At 40.0% G+C, this 23,287-nt stretch overlaps 1 pseudogene; it reads left to right on the forward strand.

Moving 5' to 3' along the window:
* Positions 1-3,482: 3,482 nt before the first annotated feature.
* LOC127638857 (uncharacterized) overlaps positions 3,483-23,287 on the forward strand; it is a 48,930-nt pseudogene continuing 29,125 nt past the window's right edge.

A 23,287-nucleotide genomic window follows, 5' to 3' on the forward strand; every position in this document is an offset into this window, starting at 1 on the left:
CGTAGACATAATGATTTTTATTCTGTTTGAAATATAGATTCTATTCTCTAAACTTAACCCTAACCTCAAAAAAAACTTTCTGCATTTTTACTTAAAAAAAAAAAAACGTAGTTTAGTACAGTATGTTTTTAAGAGATTTGAATTATGGGGACATTAGAAATTTAGATGTTACTAGTATTGAAAAATTGTCCAGGATTACTGCAAATTTGTCACAAATAAACCATTTTTGCAATGATTATACACACTGCAAGATGTTAAAGATATCTGTTCATATACGTTTTTCATCTAATTTTGTTTTTTGTGTGTGTGTTTGTAGGTGTTTCCCCAGGCTCAGATGCCCAGGTGAACAATGAGAGTGTATGCAGTCGAGAGCTGACATTGACAGACCTCTCCAGATCCTTCCAGGACATCGCCGACTGATTCTTACCAGTGCTGCATCTGGAGGTCGGGTAGGTCGAAGCACTCCATCTGTGTGAATGCACCAATTTTAAGGACTCAAGGACATAGTGGAAAAAGTGTTGCTCTGTCGTGTGACCCAAAAGTTATGAATGTTTTAAGTTTTGCCATAACTCACTTTGAATCTGACAGACTGAATCTACAAGGACTAAATCTACATATCCAAACCTCCAAACCCTACATCCTATTTTTCTTTCTCCCTGCACTTATGGTAGAGTCAGCCCAAATTCAGCTTTTCCTAAAGAGCACGAATAGGCCATTACCACTACCCACCCCCTCCACATGCCCTCCCTCCCACTTGCCCTATTATTCTCTGATATCGTTTAGCTTGTGTGATTCTGTTTATGATTTGGAAACAATAACTTGTGGCTCCCATGCTATGCGTTATTGACTTTTTCCATCAAGCAAATTTCCCTTGACAGTGCTTGAGGGTAAATTAAGCCATCAGAGAAGGTAAAAAGGATGTAGGCTTTATGGTTTGGAAGCAGGGAGGCTTCTCTTAAAGCCTTTTTAATAGTGAATGAGGAAGGGGAGGTTTTATTACAGGGATACTGAAGTCATTACAGAAACACTCTCTGTCTTAACTTCTCTCTTTGTATCTCTCAGAATCTCTTTATCTTTACACCTATACTCCGGTTTATAACCCCATGAACACTTCACAGATTTTACCCACAAATGCACCTGCTCACAGGATATTACATCATATTAGTTTATTCAGTATTTATTGAGTGGTTCTGTGTAGAAAGATATTCACCACCAGTACCTGGAGTTTCTCTGGGGACCAGTAACAGTATAGTGTACTGCTTACTCAGTGCGCCTAAGCTAACAACACACACATTCAAATACATTACTTTTGAGATAGATGGATAAATGGATGGGTAGATGAATGAACAGACAGACGGATGGATGGATGGATGGATTAGAAAAAGGCAACATTTAGAACAAGATACATCATGCACATTACAATAAACAGACAAATTAGAAGAATAAACGATATAAACAGACATTACAAAACAAATTTCTACATGTTTTACACAATATGCACCTTGTACACAAAAGTACATGTATTACATTGCATGTCTTTAAATGTGTATTTGCATTTAGATGGGAAGCATGTAATAATCTACAATATAGTCCAACCAGACTTTTAAGTCCTGTGCAATCTGGAAAAAAAGCTTCTGGAATCTGTTTTTATCTGTCTTTACCATAATTGTCATTCATTGCCTGTCGTCTCTATCCTTTTAGGGTCCACTGTTTCCCTTATCTGATCCCTCTGGCTAAACAAGGAAACTACGCCATCGTTGCCAATGCAGCCAGCATGGACTATGACCCCCTGGTGGTGAAGCTAGAGGAAGTGATGGGAGCTGTTCCAGTATATTTTTGAGGGAGAGTGAACTCTTATACAGTTGAGTGCATAAGTTTGCACCCCCTTGCAGAATCTGCAAGATGTTCATCATTTACAAAATAAATTAAGTACAAATTTAAAAAAAAAAAGGGGGTGCATTTAATTTTGTTTTTACTTTAGTACTGCCCTGATGAAGCAATTTGACATAAAAGATATTTACATATTCCGAAATAAGGCAAAATAATAACTGAATTTTCACATATGATCCTGTTAAAAAATGTACATCCCCTTGGTTAAAATTAGGTGTGGTACTTTCTCAATGGTCAATGACTGATTGTGTCTTTTGTTATAGAACTTTTAAAATATGATAGTTCTTTTTAATTATGATATTTTATCTCTTATATCTGTATGAATTCTAAAATGGGGACAAAGGGAGGATGCAAACTTAAGCACTCAACTGTACCTCAACAGGAAGCTGATACCTAGAGGATCTCTCTTCCTATACACTGCGTCCTAACTAGAGGTAGATAGATTTATCGTTTTTCCTGAATAATCTGTACCAATAGTTGCTTTTTGGAGCTTTTTCAGTCTGAAAAATTGTAATACAATAGTTGCCAATATTTTACTTTCATTTATTTCCACTAATTTTTCCTTATAAAAAAAATAATCCGGTAAAATATATACATACAAACTCTTCATCTGATGAATCTATAGGCTATATAAAACTTATTTTGTTAAATACTTACATACAGAGCATTGTAACGGAGCCAAATCTATGTAATTTAAAAATAAGTGTCCCAGGTGTGTTGCGGGGCTTATTTAAAGTTAAAAGTCCCATGTTATGAACCAAATCACACGCAACATGTCTCTAGAGTGTATAGAGAATGGTGCGAAAAACAAAAAACAACCAATGAGTGGTGGTTCTGTAGATGAAAATGCCTTGTTGATGAGAGAGTTCAACAGAGAATGGCCAGTTCGAGCTGACAGAAAGGCTACTGTAACTCAGACTAGTCTTCCATCTTGTAACAATATGTAATATATCATTAGCTGTGCTTCAGAAGGTCAGTGGCAAACGGGATTAGAGTCTAAATTGTTTGAACTTTGGGTACCAGGTCTAATTCGGTTGCTTGATGTTTGCTGCATATGGTGATATTGATGTCATGTGAAAGAACCCTACATGCAGTCTTGTCCGGTGTGCTCCTTAATTGTTTATGAATTTATAAAAGACAGTCAATAAACGTAAACTCTCTCCAGTCTGTAGATGTCTAACACTATGTTTCTATGTTTTTATTTGAAGATTACTATCAGGGCAGTTAAATTAGATAGATTATTGCGCATTTTGCTGTAGAAGTAATCAAATCAATAATGACGGATTCATTGCATGATTATTACAGCGCATTACATTGAACTGTCTCTCTCTTTCTCTTGCTCATATGATGCATGGGAGGTACAGGTGGTGCATTGTTTACTAATGGTACCTCTGATTAACCCCTCCCACAGACACGCACTGCAGTACAATACTTATGAAACTGCTTGTAGACTATGCTGCAGCGATATAGCGCCAGACTCATGCAGCTCTACCTCTGTCATTTACATTCAGTTTTGAGTGTGTGTAAATGGCTGTGTGTGCTTGTGTATGTCTGTCGAATGGTTTAAGAGAAAGAGGGATTAATTAAGAGAGATGGAGGCTTATTTGGATGGAAGTGATGCTGGGAGATGGAGAAAGGCCCATGAGGAAGAAGGGAATCGCTGGCTGCTCTCCCATCTGAATGTGTGCTGTGGGCGACTGGGCCAAGGACATAGTAATAACCATCGATTTGAGTTAAAGCTGTGCAGTGCAGTGGCCAAACCCAGCAGCACTCCACGATTACAGCACAGTTTGGACACAGTGCCATCTAGTGATGTGAAACACAGAGGAGATGCAGAAACACAGCAGAGCATCCTTAAAAGCATCAATATGGAACTGAGCAGTTAGTGTTTTCATTTATTTTCTACTAGTACAAACAGTGTGGTTTGTGTGCAGAGAATTACTGCCACAGGAGCTGACATTTTTAAGTTTAAATCAGGAGTAAACAACGTCACTCTGGAGTTTTTCATCTAAATGACCTTGCACCTTGTTTTGGTTCAGTCCCCCAGCAAAATTAGAGTGCTTTTACTCTCAGTACATGCTCACCACGCACACACACACACACTCACACACACCCATATACTCACACCATCTGCTCACTGCCTTAGACAGAGCCAGACCATGTTCAGAGTCCTGTAGTTGCCTCAGTAATGTCTAATCAACGTCACCCAAACCTCGCAGGTGACTGCTGTTTGTGTGTGTTTGTGTTTGTGCGTGCGTGTGTGTGTGTGTGTGTGTGTGTGTGTGTGTGTGTGTGTGTGTGTGTGTGTGTGTGTGTGTGTGTGTGTGTGTGATTTTAAATCCCTATATTTCATTAGCTTATGAAGCATGGTGGATAGAACTGATCAAAGATTACAATAGGATAACTCATGAGGACAAACTATCCCATGACCTCTATGCATCTAGAACCCATTTAGAACCCAGTTCATCCAAGGCTTTTAGAGTGTCAGTAGATACATACAGTATATACTACAAAGATAATGGTGACAGACAGTAACACTCAATCACACCTGTAGCTCAGCTGTTAGCAACACCAAGATCATTGCTTGGATTCCCAGGAGACATGCATGCTGATAAAATGTAAAGACTATTGCACTTAAAGACTAATTTATACAACAGATGAAGACGAACTGAACAAACTAAAGCACCCCTTGGGTGAACGAAACCTGCATTTAAACTATGTGCTCCGTCATTTTAAAATTAGTTTGTTGAGGAATGTCAAAACCACACCCACGATTAGATTAAAATGCTTTTCGACTAGCAGAGAATTTTTAGAGGTGAGAATGAACAGGAGAATCAAGCATTAGCAGAACCAAAACATCTGCATTTTGTCATAATTTTTAGGCAAACTAAAGGAAGCTTGTTCATCCAGTAATTATAAATTAGCCTAAAGTCTCTTTGGATAGAAGTGTCTGCCAAATGCATATACACTACCGGTCAAAACTTTTGAAACACTTGACTGAAATGTTTCTAATGATCTTAAAAATCTTTTGATCTAAAGGCGTATGTTAAATGTTTGAAATTAGTTTTGTCAAAAATATATATAATTGTGCACAAGATGGCGGCCTGTGTTGTAGCGCTGTTGTTGTGCCTGCTATCCACATTAAGAGCTTTGTTACATATAAATGCTACTTTGAACGACCTTCGAATTGCTTTACTAAGGCGACTGGAAGTTTACTAGTTATTGCTATCAGGCGGCAGAACATGAGGACAGTTGCATTTCAGACTACACTTCTTATGTCTTTTAACTCGCATAAGGGGATTAAAGCATTTTCATTCATTTTATTGTGGATGAGCAACTTTTGGAAAACATTTGAAAAGGGTGTGGATAGAGAACAAAAACACCATTATCAAATTTATCTGGAGAAATGTGGACCTCTTAATGATTTATGTCATTCTGCTTCTCAAGTAATTTTGTCTTGTTTTAAGAATGTTTAGATATATTTACCAGAATATAAGATAAAAACACAAATTCATTTTTGCAGTGCTGTGACAGTTGCCAATGCAACATAGATGAGCCGAGTTGAGCTTCATGCGAATGAGCCTGATGCAATGTGGCAACCAACAATGGGAGTGCAGACAGATAAACTCACATGATCCTGCTCCTGATATGGTTGGATACTGCTTTCGAGGAGGAACACCTCCTAGAAACCAACAGTACAGATGCTTGGCAAACTTGCAGTCAAACATTGCTGTCAGTGTGAACAAACCTTAATACGTAATTACAAATCTGCCATTATTGTCAGCCAAGTTCTTTCATTCACTTCCCAGTGGAAAATCGTATATAAGCTGGATCACTGAGAAGTAAATTCTCAGTTCAGAGACTCACCTGGTTGACTGGCATGCAGGGTCAGTGGTCAGGCTGCTGGAAAAGCACCTGTCTTGTGAGGCCATTTGTAACGGCCTCTGGAAAAACGACATTTTACCAGCGTGTCAAGATGACAGCCTGCTCTGTTTACCACGGCTGCTCTGTGCTCCCAATATCCAAAAAACAACCAGCAGCTGCACTTGACAGCACATTGCTCTGAACATATGGCCTTTTTTCTATATCTGTTTATACTGTGGTCCCAAAAAATTATACAGATATTTAAGCAATACTCCGAAATGTATAAATTTCATTCAGATTCAAAATATCAAACCAAGCAACATCTGCAAGCATAGGATACTATACCTATTTTCAATAATAATGTCACTTTTCGGTACCTGGTGTAATTAATCAAATTAACAATACTGTAGGCATGTTCCACTAAGGTTTGAAAACCAGAAAATGATTAAATGCTTTTATATTTTACATTATATCCACTGTTGTAACATTTGCTATTTAATACGCTTCTTTTTGTGTTATCTTTTGCTTGAAAAGTGCTGTATTTCCTGAAAATAAATGTTGGTTTGACTTGATTTGATATTTTGTTATCTAATGCAATACCATCCATGCATTTTTAAGTGTGACAAATACTATTTTGGGAGCCACTATTTGTTTATAAGGATATCTTTTTTATAAATATTTTTCTATATTCTCTTTTGACTTTTAGCACAGTTATCATTGGAAGATGGGAGATACCATTGAAATGAGCATTCACAGCCAGTGTCTGGACATATAATATGAATTTACAGTGGTCTCCACATACCATTTATGCAACCTGCTATCCCATGATTCCTGTCCAGGTGTTTTCTCTTCAGTAGACCAAAGCCAAGTCCATCTTACTTTAAACAGACCTACTGATAAAAGACCAGCCTGCCTGCAAAATGTTCCGATTAACGGGAAGATCAGACCTGTCGAGGGAACTTCAGTGAAGCCTGATATGCACTTTTGCACGTAAAGCAATGGCATTTGTTACCTTGGTGACAAGCATGCATGTTCTGCTTGAAGGAGAGGATTGTCTTGGGCATCTTGCCCGCTTTCTCTCTCTCCCAGCTGATAACTAATGTGTTGCAAAGAAAGCGCTGACAGAAGCAGCTCCTAATGGCGTTAAAATTGTACATGCTGGAAATTGGAGGAAATTAATTGTGCTGATTCCAGTTTTTTCACTGTCTCCCTTTATGCCAACAAACATCTCCCAGCATCCTTCACTGCATTCATCATAAATGAGCTTAATACTCCTGGTGTGCAGTACTGTACACACAGAAACAGTCTAATTAAAACTTAATGGCACTCAGAAAAACATACACAGGTGCAAGTCCTATGTGTGAGAGGTTCCTGTTCTGATGAGAGAGAGGATTGGGAATGAGGGGGAGGTCTTAAAGCCACAGAGAATTAATTAGATTAGCAAGTCACTTCTCTTTTACTAATTGTTTTTAAAATGTGTTAAATTTAGTGTGTAGAGTTTTGTAGTTGTCCAACCAATCTCGAACAAACAGACACATCGTAGGTGTAAATGCTGTTCCAAAAGTTAGGTCTTACTATAGGCACCTGGCCAACGCACGGTCCGGTTAAACATATTTAACAAATGTTTTTGCAGTGTTATGGTGGTAACAAACCTCACTACTTAAGGGGGCAATTACCGTTACCTTCAAAAGTTTGTGCCATAAAACCAGATGTGTTATTATTCAGGTAAGTTGCTGTTAATATATTGACTTCAACATATTTGCTCCACAACATTTTCTTCGAACGGTTGCACTTCCATTACAGTTGTTGGTTTAAAAGATAAAACTCACTATAGAATCGGACAGTTCACACTAATGTCCACTAAGGCGCCCCTTGTGGCTGCACTGAGGTTGCAACGCATACTTGCGTTGTGTAAAGAAACAAATTTCAGAATGCAACAATGCACAAAAGAAAGCTTGTGTAGATACTGTAGAAGCGTGTACGTTCACGAACATATGTAGAATCCATTTCGGGCCTTAGGTGGCATTGCATGTATCCTTTGTGCAGAAGGCAATCTAGAATGCATTGCAACGAGTTAATTAAAAAGAAATCCATGATGGCAGTTAAAGCAAGAGAAGTATTGAATAGAAATAAACATGTATTTCATCAGTCTAGCTAGCAAGTCAGTCCACTGTCGGCCATCTTTGGTTATGACATTTAGCTGCTATTTAATTGTATGGAGAAAGACCAAAATTTCCAAAACAGTTGGGCAGGATTACGATCAAAGAGCATTGTTCAAATATACAGTGAAATCTGACAATGGTATCCTAAATTGTACTTCTTTACCTGGCTTGTATAGCTAATGTGCATGCGCATCCTCGAGTTGATTGTCAGGCGATGTCTGTATCTAAAAGCTGTTGATTGGCTCATTTACCTTTAAGGCGGGGCTTCCTTTATACATCTGTTGACCATTGGGCACTTTGAGCTCCTTGGTTGGCAGATCAAATTTCTCCCATTCAATTAAATAGAAATGGCCCGTCTCAGCTAAATAGTCTCTGATTTCATGCAATGCTGAATATTATTAATAAATCAGTGTTCTGTGTAGTAAAAAACATTTACTCTTTTAACCAATATTTGTGTTTGCTGTGTATGTTTTCTGTTAATGAGAATATAGCACTGTTAGTTTAGCAACATGCTTACACTGAACTCTATTGAAATGAATTGCTATTAGAGTCTCCTGTGCATTTTGCATAAGAATCAACCTTTTTAATGGCACACAAAGTTGCTGCCTATAGCTCTTTTCGGACGGGAGTTGTCCCTGAGGAGGTTAGGGAAATTTGTGTTTCACATGCATAATTTGTGATTTTATTCCTGTCTGAATCTGACAATTCTGTGTTTTTCCTCACACAACCGCTGTAATAATTTCAGAGCAAATTACCTACTGTTTTTCAGCTAACTCAAGGGTCCTCTGAGAAATATAATCCTGTCCAAATGCAAATGTCTGTGATTGCTGATATTGCATTTTTACCAATGCTTCTCCTCAAGTGTTTTGATCTACATGAACTACCGTTAAGATCGTACTTATGCACTTCAATCTTCTGCCTGCTGTGCGCCTTTCAATATGGATGTAGATTTGTTTTGCTATCTGAAGAAAACATAAGGAAATAACATCAACAAGGAGGTCCAAATCACCGGAATTGCTAAGACTGGCCACTGTAATATTAGCATCAGGTAAGATACTTACCTAAATTTCTCAGCTCAATTGCATAATGTTATAAATGTATAATACACTGATTAGTCTTTATTTCAGTGGGTTTATTTTAAGCGCCAACTTCTACAAGCTCGTGAAGTTTGTTTTAATAGGGTTTTTATCAAATTAATTTATTATGTGGAATTAATAAATTAAAATTAAATAAATTAATTAAATAATTATTTAAAATGGGGGGTTCAGGGAAAAGGGGGAGGCGAGAACTAACAATATAAATAATATTGAATTAAATAAAAAGACACACACAAACACACACAGGGCAGCTGCCCGTAATTCTCTCTCTCTCTCTCTCTCGAACCGTCGTCACCGGCTGCCTTTATCCCTCGCGCGTCCCATCAAGCTGATTGGGGACCAGGCGCGCATCGTTCCAGCCCGGCCCCGCCCTCCTCCGCTCTTCAAATGTATTTTTAAAATGGCAAGTACTTTTAAATTTAAACAGATTAAGTTTTAAAAGATAAGTGAATTTTATCACCTAAATTAATTCAAGTGTTCAACTTTCTGTAATGCCCACATCTTGAAAACAGACACTCACACTTCTGTAATAAAAATGGAAATCTTAGTCCTATTTGAATCAATACATAAAATCATGGATGTCAGGTGATAAAAATTGTAACTCAAACATAGTCTAAAATAAAACTTTGTATAGGAGAATATCTCCTTCAGTGTCCTGCTTTGAGTCCTAATTAGCAAACAGTGCAGGTCGGGTGGTTTAACGCCCTGGCACAGGAAGGGTTACTGGGACACTGTACTGTCAGGTCCGTTATAAATGGCTGTGTTTTTTCTGTGTCAGAGATGAATGGGGGTTAATGGAACTGCCCTCTCTCTGTCCTGCAGGTGCACTTGTGCTCAGATTCACACTTTTGGGTCCCTCCTTCAATTAAAGTCTATGGAATGGTTTTGTCTGTTTATGCTCTGCCTGGCAAAAAAAAAAATCACAAGTCAGAGAGTACTAAAAACTCTCCTCATCAAGCCACATTATTTGAGGTTTCATTTATGACCATAGCACAAACAGAATATCTAACCCCTATATTCAATAGTAGTAGTGATGTTTGCAGAATATTTATGGGCACTACATAGAAAATGTGGAAATAATATAGTAGATAGAAATAACAGCCATGGAGCATATATGTTTAGTTGCGTTGACTATCTCCAGTTCATATCCTTAATATAGCCATCTGACTTGGCTCGAAAATCTTCACAGCTTTAGTCATAAAAAGGCAAAACAAAAATATTTCTGCCACTGTTTGCTCTAACCTGAGAAGTTTAAAAGTGAGAAGTTGTTTCAAATGGATTCTTAGGCTCATTTAGAGTGCAGCCAGAAGTCTCTGAGCACCTGGAAGACTGTGCCAGCTTGATACGGGAGTTAGTGAGAAAGATTCTTGCTGGCTAAGAACTTTTCTATTTGCCTCAGTAATGCAGCATGAGAGAGGTGCTTTAGGAGAGAGCAATTCAGAGGAGGAGTCTGCTCTGATGGGGTCACAAACACATTCAGCTCTTATCACCCCTGTTACAAATGTGCCTTGGCTGCAGAAATGGAAGTTGTAAGCTCTTTGTATGTGTGTATGTGTGTATGTGTGTGTGCTCATGTGTAAGTGTGCTTTTTGACCTATTTTTCTAATGTAGAATGCGTTGCCCCATCTTATTGGTCAGCAGCATATTTAGACCAAAGAGTCTATGTTAAAGTGGTCTAGGCCCATCTGCAAGAACCCTCTTAAGTTACTAAAACATAGTTATAATTGTAAGTGTATTGTCTCTAAAGGGTTTCTTAACTTAAGGGGTTTCATGCAACTGGGCCCTGATGTTCTAACATGTTTTGTAAATGTCACATTTCCAATGAATCCACTTAGGAGCTAATGCAAAAATGCAGCATGATTTTATCCTCGACTTACGATGAAGCTCGGAAACACTGCCGCCACCTTATTTCAAAGGAGCATTATCATATTCTGCTTTTTGATATAACACACTGTCTCTCTCTGTCTCTCTATCTAGGCAGTACTATGAGATGCTGTATAATACTGCGGATGAACTGCTCAACCTGGTGGTTGATCAAGGGGTGCGTTACGCAGAGCTGGAGTACATCAACGCTTTGAGCCTCCTCCACCGCAGCCAGACAGGCGTGGGAGACCTGACCATGCAAAACATGAGGCTACAGCGTCTCAAAGACAGGCTGCCATTAAACAGGCTACAAAGGACAAAAAGATCACCACAGTCTAGACACACTCATACTCAAAAACAAATGTGTGTCTGTGTTAAGGTATAGTTCCCCCAACATTTAAATTGTGTCATCATTTACTCAACAAAGCCTACTTTAACTCTTCTGTGGAACACAAAGGGAGAGTCTCAGTCGCCATTCACTTTCATTACATCTTTTTTTTTTTTAACTTACTATGGCGTTGAATGGTGATTGAGGCTGTCATTGTTCCTAGCCTCTCCTTTTGTGTCCACAGAAGAAAAGGAAGTCAGAATGACAGAATTTGTTTTTTGGGGGGTTGAGCTATTCCATTTGTTTTGTCATCAACCTCGAATCGTGTCACACATTCAAGCAAACATTGTAGTGTTCATGGTCAAAGAGCTTTACATCTTATTTTCAGTTTTATTTTCTTTAGTTGCTTGTGTTGTTTTTTTATATGATAAATTTTTTTAGATACATTTCAGACCAGTGCCTTGAACCCAAACACACACACACACACACACACACACACACACACACACACACACACACTTGCACTCACAGAAGGGACCAGACCACACCTTTTAGAGTGTGAAAGGATTCTGTCACTTGGCTTGGGGACATTTTCGTCTAATTTTCTTACTTTATCAAACCGCTGCTCTCAATTATAGAATTTTCCCGTATGCCATCTCCCTACCAGGCCTGCAGCCTGTGTCTGGAATAACAGATGCCAGATTAGAGTACCAAACTTTTTATCAGGCAAAACGAAACAGTTCACCCTGCGTTTGTTCATTTGTTTTGCTTCCTTAGGAGAGGAAATAGGAATACCTAATCTCATTCAGTATTTCGTACTTTTCTACCTCCCCTACGTTGTGTTAAGTTGTTCATTCATAGTCAAGGTTTTTGACTATGGCTCATGTTTACACAATCATTAGGACATTATAACATATTTGATGACGTAATGAAATCACTGATATTAGAAAATTGTGCTCTCCAAATGCTCCCTTTAAAGCTCTCATTTTGCAGGTTTTTTATATCAACGGTTTATGATGCTCACAGCCCCTCGTTCAAACTGACAATAAAGCAACAAATCAATCATACTCTCTGTCCTCTGCTGGTTTTAGCTCATTAACTATGAAGAATATTACTTAACGAGAAGGTGGTACAAAAAGCCAAGTCAAAACAGAGCACAGGTGTAAAGAGGTAAAACACCAGGAAGCCACGAGAGCAATCCATCTTAATGACCCAAACCCTCAAATCAATAATCGTCACCTGGTTGCCAAAGAGAGGAAAACAGCGATGACATCATGTGTGGTGAGAATAGTGTTGTGTGAATGTCACAGATATGGTCATTAAGATATGTCTGTCTTATATGAATATGTCTGTAATATATCTAGGAAGTGGAGTCATATAGGAGTAATCTGGGCAAGGATGTAGACTCCATTATGTGTTTGCCTTTGTGTGTTTGCCATTATAGGGTCACAAACTATTGTTTAAAGGGATAGTTTACCACAAGAAAATAAAATTTCCTTATCATTTACCCACCCTCATGCCATCCCAGATGTGTGTGGCTTTCTTTTTTCTGCTGAACACAAACAAAGATATTTAGAAGAATATCTCAGCTCTGTAGGTCCTCAGAATGCAAGTGAATAGTAGCCAGAGCTTTGAAGCTCAAGAAGCACATAAAGGCAACATAAAATGAATCGTGTCTGCAAAATTGATTTAATAGGTGTGGGTGAAAACAAGACCAATATTGAAGCCCTTTTTTTCTATATATTTCCACTTTCATTTCCACATTGTTGTTCTTTTGCTTTTGGTGATCCACTTTCATCGTGCATATCGCCACCTATGGAGCAGGGTGGAGAATTTATAGTAAAAAAAGGATTTAAACGTTGATCTGTTTCTAACCTGCACCTTTCATATCGCTTTAGAAGACATGTATTTAACCACTGGAGTCATGTGGATTCATTTTATGTGCTTTTTTGAGCTTCAAAGTTCTGGTCACCATTCACTTGTATTGTATGGACCTACAGAGCTGAGATATTCTTAAAAAAAATCTTCATTTGTATTCAGCTGAAGAAAGAAAGTCAAACACATCTGAGATTGCATGAGGGTGAGTAAATGATTAGAGAATTGTAAAAAATTTGGGGTGAACTATTCTTTAAATGAACTGGATTAGCAATTGCTTTTTTTTTCATCTTTTTTTTTTTTTTTACATTTATTGTCAATTGTAATACTTATTTACATAATAGAACTGAATCTGATGGGTTTGCACAATATGTAAAAGCAACACTATTTCTCTCTTTTTGACTCTTTTAGTAATGTATTTTGTTTAATACATTAAACAAAAGTTTTATATAATTTGAGAGGTTTATGAAATGGATGTGTACATGCTTGTAAATTCCAATTAATGGCTTGAAAGTCTTTTAAGAATCCCCTTACACACACACACACACACACACACACACACACACACACACACACACACACACATAGGTTTGTTTCACTATATAAGTGAGGACATCTCATAGACTTCCACTGATTTCATAGCAGGTTAATGATATTTTTTATCCCCTAACCCAGCCCCTAAATCAAACTCTCACAGAAACCTGTGTGCATCAGTAGATTTAAAGCTAAACATGATTTGGCCTATTTATTTACCTTTTTTACTAGTGTGAACCACCTAATTAAATATTGTTCTGTTTCTCACCCACACCTATCATATCACTGCTGAAGATAAATATGTGTGTCCAAGTTTCACTATATTAGTGAGGACATTTTCAAACAATTGTATGTCCTCATCTAAATGAGGACATACAATTGACTTCTATTGTAAAGCTATTATAATCAGTGTACTAAAGATTAATAATCCTACCCCTAAATTAAAACTTAATACATTTAATAAAGTAAAGAAAAACATAATTTATTATATCTATTAATAATTTTTCCAGTTTAGGATGTCCCAAAAGAGAGGTTTTGTCAGATTTAGCTAACTTCCAGGGACAATTTTGCACTCAGACTGTTACATCACTCTGCATTATACTGATATTTTCCGTATAATATTCCCCAGGCTCTGGGTGGAATATTAATATTTTTTTCAGGAAGCTCTGATATTATTTAATTGTATGACTGTGCTGGAGAGAAACAGAAGTGGCCCCCAAATTAGTTTATGTCCCTTTCCTAATGCGTCACACTCTCCTCTAGTTTCAGAGTTTTACCGGATGACATTTTATCGGCACCTTAACTGAATTTCTGATTGTGTCTTTGGCCACAGGGGCACAACTTGAAAAATATCTCCATTTTATGCAATTATGTCTATCTTCAAAAGCTAGAGCTTCCCAACAATAAAATAAAAGGTAGGTTTACATCAGCTTAATGTTTGTGTTACAAGAAAACTATATGGTGAGATGATATTTACTGTCATGTCTGAGACCCACTCAGATTTGTCTTGCACTAATGTAGATATTTGCTCTAATATCCTCTTGTTGAAAGTCTGATTTTTTCCATCCGTATCCTTCATGATTTCTTGGTAGGGGATGGATAATCTCAGCTGTGTGGATGCTTGCCTTCCATCTTTCTCCTGCTCTTTCTGCTTAATGTTTTGTGACTGGTAGATTTATCCTGTATGAGTCACATGCCACAACTCATCATACTGGATGCTTTCCGTAATAAGCTCTCAGATTTCTTTGCATTCCAGTTGCCAAAAAGTCTCAAGGTGATTATTTTCAGTATAACATGTGATGTCACATAAGGTCGTGCTTTAACATACAACAGTGATTAACTAAGAGACCTAACTTCACGTTTACATCAGAAAGTCATATGTGGTGCCTGTTTAGTTTACTTTCACAACTGAAAGTGAAAGTTAAAATGGAGATTTAGAGTAAAAATGTACTTAAGTATTGTTCTGTTTCTCACCCACACCTATCATATCACTGCTGAAGATATAGATTTAAACACTGCAGTCGTATGGATTACTTTTATGTTTCCTTTATGTGATTTTTGGAGCTATAAATGTCTGATCACCATTCACTTGCATTGTATGGACCAATAGAGCTGAAATATTCTTCGAAAAATCTTAATTTGTGTTCTGCTGAAGAAAGAAAGTCATACACATCTGGTATGAAATGAAGGTGAGTAAATGATGAGAGAATTTACGTTTTTGCATGAATTGTTCCTTTAAAAATAAAAAATACAACTATTTCTTTGAAATAACATGCACTGATAAATCATTAACAAAAAGACAAGAAATATGTTTTTAAAGGTAAAGTCCAGGTGCCATACAAGTTCCCCTTCTGTCACTCACTCGACGTTGTGTTGAATGTAGTGACACAAGGGGTCTTTCTTGAGAGCATTGCATACTTCTGAACTTGAGAAAAGGCCAATGAGAAATTGGCAGACAGAATAAAGGGAAGCGGATGTGTGTCTGTCAGTCAGATTTTTTTCTTTGTAGCCGAGCGGTTGTGCAGCAGCAAGCTGAATCTCACTACTGTTCCACTCACCTCTATAAGCAAAGCATTGCTGTTGGATCTACGGCACGTTACCAGCGGCTTTCTCCTTCTCTGCACGCTGTGCAGTCCATGCCTCTGGGCGCTTTGACAGCGCTTCTGTTGAAAGAGTGCATACTTCTAAAAGAGAGTATAAGCGAAAGCTGGGTAGCGATCACACTGAGGCAGCGTTTGTGGATGTACTCACTGCGAGAATATGACCATGGCAGCATTGGGGTCGTGGCTTTCATTTCTCAAAGTGAATGCCACTTCAGCCGCCCCCCGCGTCGCTCCTTCTTCCCACAGGATTGAGGATGACCCGACTGGTGATGGAGGCAGTTTGGGAATGGCAGCGGACTAGGTTTTGCTGGGTACGCCCCCACGAACCACCCGCCCATCGGCACATTTGCTTGCTTCTGTCCAGGCTCGAGGTGAGTGCGGCTTGCCTCAGAGCCAGCCTGTGTTCTCCCTCGAGCCCCCTGAGTTGGATGATGATGTCGCCGCTGCATCGGAGAGCATTCAGGTGTCTGACGCAGAAGACTCGGCACCTTCGGGATGAGCCCACCTAGTCTGGGGCTGATAAGCAGATGGCCAACATGCTTTCCGGGACTGGAACCCTCCGTCCTCCCCATAGCCCTCACGGCTTGACAATTGGTACCTCGGGTCAATTGTCCCGAGGTACTCTGCTCCCAGCCACCTGGAAGTGCGTGATGTGCTGTCGAGGTCGTGGAGGGCACCTTTCACTGCCCGGAACTGATCTCCTCACTCATTCACTCTCACTACACTTGACGGTGAGGCGGGTCCTGCAGGTCCACCAAGCTAAGACACTCAAAGAACTGCACTTGGGTAGTCCAGACCCTGATGTGCTTCAGGAACTGTGCTCTGCCACCGACCTCACTCTCAGAGCCACAAAGGTCACAGCGCGGGCACTCTCGTGGTCCCAGCACCAAAATCCTACAGTCCCAATTCCCCGGACGCAGTTACCTCGCCTCTGGACCCGAGACTGCCCGTCCCCAGCAGGCTGGCGCTGACGATTTTCAGAAGACGTCTCTTCAGGACCTCTTCCTCAGTCTCTATCCCGCCCCCTGTCGGGTGCATGGAGCAAGATAGGTGCTTTGAGTCTTTTCTCAGCAACCAAGCCTCGGGATGCTCTTTTCCCTCCCAGTTACCTGATCCACCCCCGCTGCGAAGCCCCACATGGTACGTCAAAAACGATCATCCCCCTAGTGTCCCTCGCACAGAGCTTGGATGCATGGCTTTCGCTATCCAACCCGTCACGTTGGCTGGCCAGGACCATCCAACTCAGCTGCGCAATTCAATTCGCCAGGCTCCCGCCTCGTTTCAGTGGTATTCGTTCCACTTCGATGCATGGCGAAAAGGCCAGCACCTTACGGGCATAGATCACAACTCTGCTACTCAAGGATGTGATATAGCCTGTCCCTCCAGCCAAGATGAAGAAAGTTCTCTACAGCCCTTACTTCACCGTACCCAAAAAAGGCGGTGGGTTATGGCCAATCTTGGACTTGTTAGTTCTCAATCGGGTTTTACACAAACTCCAGTTGAAAATGCTCACGCAGAAACAGATTTTAACCTGCGTTCGGCATCAAGATTGGTTTGTGGTGGTAGACCTGAAGGATGCGTACTTCCACGTCTCCATTTTGCCTCGACATTTCGTTCGACTGCCAGTCATATCAGTACAAGGTCCTCCCCTTCGGCCTGTCTCCTTGCATCTTCACGAACTGTGCAAAGGCAGCCCTTGCCTCACTACGGGAAGTGGGCATCTGCATACTCAACTACCTCGAAGACTGGCTCATCCTAGCTCACTTTCGAGTGTCACTATGAGCCCACAGGGACCAGGTGCTCAGGCACCTTAGCCGTCTAGGGCTTCAGATCAAATGGTGAAAGAGCAAGCCACGCTTCGGTAATAATGAACAGCCGACCTGGTGTTCCTCTTGCACTTAGCGTCCTCACCAAAGTGATCCAGTGCGCTCTCTCTCCCAGGTTAGCCACTAAGCTCTCGCTTCCTGGATGTTCTTCCTCCCTATCCTTCTGGCCTGCGAATTCAATGGAGGAAATTGTGGCTAGACCCACTACAAGCCTTAAGTGCCTTGTACTGGGGTAGGGCTCCACAGGCTTAATTCCCTCTTCAGGAAACGCCCTGTGATGTATTTTCCGCGGTACGGTCCCCCTGTTGGCGGACCCACATCTCCCTTGAGCAGTCCCTTTGCCCCCGGTCGCTGTGTTTGTAGAGCTCCTCCCTCACAGAAGGTAGGACCTACCACCGCGCCACTTCCACGTGTGGCTTGATAACCCATGTGACATATTGGCCACATGGTTCTTCGCCCCAGTCTGGGGCAGGATGTTGTTTCCGCTGGGTCTTTTCCCCCTGAAAGAATAGGACCAGAAAAGATCGCCTTCCCCGATGCATTTCATAGCATTAAGATAGCCCCAGCTGCTTTTATGCTCTATGACGAGAAACATGGAGAGAGAAAAGGCCGTGGCTGGCCGGCTTGCTCCCATGATAGTCATGTCACCTGTTCCCCCCTTAGTGGTGCTGGGAACCTGAGGTCTGTATATGACACCTTTTTCTGGGGACGTTGGGGAGGGTTACGTGCGGCCGATACATTTGCTTCTAGCATGCAGTAGTTTGCTTGCACCTGTATCAGCAGTTCACATAACACGCTCTAGTGCATGGTGTTTTTAAATGGGACTCCTTGTGTCACTACATTCGACACAACATCGAGTGAGTGACAGAAGGGGAACATCATGGTTACTGTTGTAACCTCCATTCCCTGATGGAGGGAACGAGACGTTGTGTCCCCCTTGCCACGACACTAGACCTACCACTGTAAACGGCAGTACCTTATTCTCAGCTCCTCAGTGCAAAAACCTGACTGACAGACACATGTCCGCATCCCTTTATACCCATATGTCCAGGGGCGGGACATGCAAATACTGTCTGCCAATTTCTCATTGGCCTTTTCTCAAGGGTTCCGAGTTACGCAAGGCTCTCAAGAAAGACCCCTTGTGTCACTACATTCGACACAACATCTCGTTCCCTCCATCAGGGAATGGAGGTTACAACAGTAACCATGACGTTTTGCATAATTGACAGCATTTGTGGTATGATATTGATTTCCACTCATCCCTCGTTTATAAAAAAAAGAAGCAAAAATTGCAGTTACATTTAAGCCACTTACAATGGAAATGAATAGAGCCAGTCCATATATATTAAAATACACATTATATCAATATATGTTTTGCCACAAGATGTAAACGTCATACATGCTAACTTGGTTTTAGTGTGATTTATTTGCTTATTAACCTTAAAGTTATATCCAATATTACAACTTCTTTGCCATCAATAAACCCTGTAAGCAATTTTATCACACTAAAATCATGTAGACAAGAGATTGTGTCACACTACAATCATGTTAACACATGTAATGTTTACGTATTGTGGCTATAATTTTGAAACAGTGTACTGGTCTCATTAACTTCTATTGTAAATGCCTTACTGTAACCTAACTGTGATTTTGAGCCAAGATGAATCAAATTATGTTGATTGAGTTTTACTTGTATTGGACCGGAAACATTCCTTCAAGAAAGTATATAGCGTTCCATTTGATTTCATGTTGACAGTTAAACTATTGATTTATTAAAGTTACAAGTGAACAAAACTTTCTTTGACCATTCCTCACTGCTCAGATAACTCATTTAGTGTGATCAAGGGGCTGGAAATGTGTGAAAGGCTCACACACCTCAGCCTGGCCCATAACAACATCTCGCACTTTAGAGACCTGGGCAATCGACCACTCAGAGATGTCTGGTCCCATCAGCCCTCTTAAACACACATACATAAATGTACCCAGCAACTTTATAACAGCAACACACATTTAGGATAGCTAATATATTCCTGCTGATTAATAAGTGCAGAGGGGTATAATAAAATATGAGTGTATATCTTGAAATAATTACTCGTTAAGAGGAGGATTGCAAAGTAATTTATGTGTGTTTTGAGGTGGGAAATCATCAGGGTGAGATGATGAAGGCAAGGACAGGCATATTGTTTCTTTGGGAATAAAATATGTCACACTCTACATTATGAGCTGATGAATGAACATAATAACATTTGATTTTAATGTTATATTGGACTTCAAATATGTGCTTTTTTAATCATGTCTGTGGTATTAGTCCTCTCTTTCCTTAAAGTGTTTATGAGTCCCTGTTGGATTAATTAATTAACATTTCTGCTCTATATTCACTGCTCACCTCGTTGTATCTCCTGGTCACCTGTCATCCTCCTCCTGATAATGTTGTTTTGTCAACCCTTTTAGTAAGGTTACCTAGCTCACAGTCTGTGATAGTGTGGGCAACAGCACTATCTCTTGTTTGCCACTCCTCCTACTGGTTTGATACACTTGACAGTTGATTTTTTTTTCTTACACCTCAGCTCCCATAACTGTGTGTTTTGAGGCTGTATGCTTGATTATGCTCTGGCCATCTCAGACAGTATAACAAAGCCTGGTGTTGAAGCCCACCATATGGCAGGCCAGCATGCCAGCAGACCTTTGCCACTCATCTGAAGGATGTTTATGCTGTCCTTTATCAAAGAGATTCTCCATCGTCAGCAGTGCTGCGTCCTTTGGTGTCCATTTCCCTATGAGGCCAAGCTGCCGGTGTGAGAGAGCCTGGACCTCGTTCAAAATTAATACACACACAGCAGTGGGGACACTCATACACACCCACCCGCATCCTGAACCTGTCCACCCCCCAGTTGCTCTGAGACCCTGAACAGTGTGCTCCTGTCAGCCTGTTCTTCTCACACCCATCACGCTTTGGATCTGGAGCTTCTAAAGCCGCTCGTGGATGCTGTCCCCCGCTGTTCTCTGCCAGGCATGGGGTGTTGTAAGGCCAGGGAATTGGAAGCAGGACAGTCGATGATAAGCTATGTCAGGAGATTTACTGTATAGCCATAGGGTCTATAGAGAGCCTCTTGTTCATTGATATGCATATTCTATCTCACCAGATGTTCACCTGTCAGTCCTTACCGTCAACCTTGTGCTAACTAAGCTCACCTGTCAATCAAACAATAATAGCCATATTCCATGACCATGCAGATGGGCATTAGAGTGTTTTAGTTACTTTATAGTTAGACATTGAAATTCAAATTGTGTGTATGTGTGTTAAGAAGGGGAATGTCATACAAAAGATTGAGAGTCTCCAGGCTCTACAGAACCTGCAGGCTCTGGATTTGTCCTGTAACTGCATTCAAAATCTTGCAGGTCTCCAAAACCTTGATCTCCTGGGAGCCATCAACCTTGAGAGTAATCTAGTAAAGGAACAGCTGTATTGTTGTCTTACTGTATTATGCAAATAGTCTATAATGTAACAGGACACCACAGAATAGCAAAGAGCTAACAAAAAAAAGAACCAATATGATCAAGTGAAACTTGGTTTCATTTTGTGAAAATCTCAAAGGAAAACAGTATGTGACTGTATGTGGTATCATATTCATGATCAGGCCAACATCTAATATGTACACACAAAAACTCAACAGATTTTCTGGACCAACACATTGTTACTGCAGAAGAGAATGTGATAATGTGATTTCTATTATCTTGTTTCTCTAGTTTCTTGTTTCTAAAAATGTAAGCATCTATTTTGCCCTAAAACACATTTTCAACAGAAATCCCTTTTGCAGGCTGTTTTAAGTTCAGAGCTCTACTAGACAAGGATCCAAAAGAGATAAATTAGAAAAGAAAACTTGCTCTGAATGTTTGTCGGAAAATAAAGTATATGAATGATTACGTCTGTGCCTGTGAGGTAAATATTAATGTTGCTGTTGTCTTTTATTTTTAGGTGTCTGCTGTGAACAAGTATGAGCCTCCACTAGAGGTGGTGGCAGCCAGAGATCACATGATGCACTTAGTGTGCCAGCTCATGCAGCCGCAGGCTACATTTGACAGGTGTGAGTTTTAGATTCCCTTTCTGATTCTTTTTAGGGGCATTTCAGAGCAGAAACCACTCAGTACAATCTTCAGATTTGTACTTAATTTAGACCAGTAGTGTGTTTCCATTGGAAGTAATTCAGTGTGCCATTTAATCATATTTGGTTAACTTCCTCACAAAGACTTCCTAAGCACAGTTCATGCTGATATTATTCACTAATATAGATTGTTCCATGTCATTCTGTTTAATTAACAAGCACTCAGCCTAGTTTGGATGCTCCCTACTACCCCATGCTGGTCCTCACTGGCCCACAGGCCTGTGGAAAGAGGGAACTTGCCCATAAGTTGTGCCAGGAATTCAGAGACTATTTTGCTTATGGGTGTGTCAGTTTGGAGTGTATTTTAGTAGCCAATACTGAAAGAATGTTCTTAATTAATACTTTAATTTGGTCTGAATTTTGTGATATAAATCTTGAAAATACTTTGAAAACTCTTTTCGTATGAATATGAATACCCATTAGTAGAAATTGAATACACTTTTTTTTTTTTAAATTGTTATTCTCTTTTACACTTGTGGCCTAACACTTGTGGCCTAACCACATTTACTAATTGTACTCTTGCATAACTAGATCACCCCCTGCCACACCTCTAGGGGGCCCTATTATGGGGAAGAGGATGGCTCAGACTCTCACCTTGTCACAGAGGAAGAATTTCAAAGCATGATTCTAATGGTAATTCTCTGCCACATTTGAATGATTGCTATGATCTGTTGTGACAGTTGTTAATCCACAGAAGGCATTAAACTGAAGTATTTTACTTATAATGCTAACAGTGGATGCTATTTAGTTTCCTCTTTAATTTTTTTGTGACCATTCATCTGTGGAAATAGAGTCCCTGGAGCCATATTGTTCTACAAAGCAATAAAATGCCAAATAATTAATGAGGGGAGAGAATTTGCCCCCGATTCTCTTTCCACGGGCCCCTTGAGAGTGCACAATTCCACTATCTTATTTGACTCTTAAGTGTTGCTATATAAGTCAGTGTTATTGATTGATAGCGTCTAGAAGGAAGCCTTTTGAAGTGTGATTATAACCTTATGCTGCCTGCGTAGAGGACGAGACTGAGGTGAGTTTTACAGACTAAACTTTCCTACCTATATCACAGCAACACAGATGTGTGTCTGGATTCTGCAGATGCAAATGTTTCCCTGCCTTTTCCTCTACAAAGATTTGTATGTCTATCTAGGCCTGTTAAAGCAAATAAAGGTAAGGATTAAAGCATGATTGGGTAAGGTTTAAGGTAGGTTTCACTGTTGAAATGGATTTCCGGAGTAAAAGCTTGACAGGAAGAGATTTCAGCATCATGCTGGGTGATATATAGCATTGCATTGCCTAAATGCACACTTATACACAGGGGTCAAAGGTTTGTCTATGTGAAGCCAAGTGAAGAGCGATGTTCCTCTGGTCTGCAAAGGTCAAGAGTTCAGGTCATAGCTGAGAGCATTGCTCTGCCTTGAATCTGAGCTGAACACCCTGAACATCCATTATGATGCCCATTCTAGAGATGATTAGATGAATCTGAGATGAACTTTCACCGTGATGTTTTTGGACAGTCATGCTCCACTAACAGAATCATCTACAATTTTCACATTTTGGGGTTTGAGTTGCTGAAGTAAACTATA

The sequence above is a fragment of the Xyrauchen texanus genome, chromosome 47 (assembly GCF_025860055.1).
Source record: "Xyrauchen texanus isolate HMW12.3.18 chromosome 47, RBS_HiC_50CHRs, whole genome shotgun sequence".
Taxonomy (NCBI): domain Eukaryota; kingdom Metazoa; phylum Chordata; class Actinopteri; order Cypriniformes; family Catostomidae; genus Xyrauchen; species Xyrauchen texanus.